Source organism: Struthio camelus, unplaced genomic scaffold (genome assembly GCF_040807025.1).
Source record: "Struthio camelus isolate bStrCam1 unplaced genomic scaffold, bStrCam1.hap1 HAP1_SCAFFOLD_103, whole genome shotgun sequence".
NCBI classification, from domain to species: Eukaryota; Metazoa; Chordata; class Aves; order Struthioniformes; family Struthionidae; genus Struthio; species Struthio camelus.
Window position 1 is genome coordinate 110,989 of NW_027182762.1, and position 1,943 is coordinate 112,931.

Consider the following 1,943-nt stretch of genomic DNA (forward strand, 5'->3'; position numbering starts at 1 on the left):
CTGCACAAAGCCTTGCACACCCCCACCCTCTCCCTGCCCCCACAAAGAGCCCTGAGCCAAGTCGGAGCGAAAGCACCACCCTATGCAGGGGCTGGGTGTCAGTGCTGGCCCATGCTGTCTGATAACACACAGCAAGGTGGACTTGGTGTCACAGCCACCTGCACATTTCCTTTGCCAACCTGTAACAAGTGCCTCCAACTTTCTGCTCTCCTCAGCCCCTGGGAGGCTTTGTTGGTAATGGTCCTCAGGGGGACCCATTAACACTCCCTGAAACTTGGGATTTAATTCTGACTTTAACTTCTTCAGTGTTTTTTTTCAGTTCCCTCTCAGTATCTGAGGTTCATGGGCTCAGCACCACATACACTCGAGGGGGGATTAAAAGGTCAGAAGACCTAACAAGCCATGTCACTCCCCAGCATTTTCTTGAGGTCTCAGTTCTTGTGAGGCTAAGTGGAGACCTCTCAGGAGGGCATTTACAAGAGGAAGCTTCGGGTGAAAGTCCTTCCTTAAATGTACACTGTTTGAACCCTTCGAGTGTCTCTCTGTGCTGGTATCCAACCCTCCCTTGTGGTCACACCCTGCTTAAAAAAACAGAAATCAGATGCCATGCTTCTAAATAATCATGCCTCTCATTGCCAAAAGTGACATTCTGAAGTAGCTCCACATTGCACAGATACTTCCCATATACTGCTGGAGAGACATTCTTTATTTCAATACTATGTCATGGAAAGACAGATTTTGAATTTAGCACTGTGTAAGCTTGAATTTGAGGAAGAAAAAGAAGCTATTTCCTCATGGGCTCATTAGCATCATCACGCTTAGCAAAATCCTTCCTAGATGCCAACCTCTCCTAGCAGCCCCCTGTGGCCATACAGAGAAGGAGAGGCAAGAATCACCTCATTACGGTTGCTGAGTGCTAACGAGCTCCCGGGGGACAGCCACCGAAGGTGGAGGGCCATGGCAGGAACGCAGCTGCTGGGAGGTCTAATGGGGCCTGCTGAGGGCTGTTAGCGATGAAGCTGTTTCAGGCAATCAAAGTGTCCCTCCCTGGGGGCTGATTAGAGCAAAAAATCAGAGGCGGTGATTTCAGGGTGACAAAGCCAGGAGACAGAGAGGTCTTTGTCACGTCGCTCCTTGGATGTGCCCTGTCCAGGGCCTCGCAGGCCTCTGTCGTCCCCCATTCTGCCTCCATTCCTCAGATATCCCTCAGCTGTGGTCGTCACTCCCCTGGAGCCTGACCCCAAAAAGATGGCCCCCAACACCTCCATCTGCAACCACAGAGTGATTCCCCACCCCACCAGGCCCCACTGTTAGAGCGCTGCCTCCCCATCATGAATGGCTGCCAATACTCCCTCATGCCTGCCCCTGCTCTCCTTGATCCTCCGCTTGCCAATATGCTTTTCTTTCGGCAGCCCCCTTTCTGCCAGCCTCTGTCTCTCCCAGAAGGTTTCCTAACATGGACTCATGCTCTACATCCATGGAAAGCATCGATGCAGGTGTAATAGATTAAAAAAAGCAAGTGGGAAACATCCTATTCTCAGGATGGCCTTCTCACCTCAAGTGATTCTCAATGAAACCATTACCCAAACTTTAATAAAGGCATCACAAGTACTGCTGAAGCAAGAGGTGGATTCCTACAGATACTTTGTGCCTCCATGTTCCCTCCTAAGCTCAGCTGCAGTTAATGATGTCTCTCTGTAGGGATTTTATTCCAGGAGAACTGGAGATTTTGGAACCTGATTGGAAGAAAAAAGCAAAGAGGAAGGTGACTAGTACCAGGGAGAGGTTCTGCTTGCTCGAGCTGGGTAATGGCAGGCAGCAACGGGCATGAGATGGGAAAGGTCAAAGATGGAAAAAGAAATGGACAGCCATTCTCCTGTCACAGGGCAACACACCTGACACCCCCTCCATGACAGCTGCGGAGTAGCTCATCGGCCTTTGCA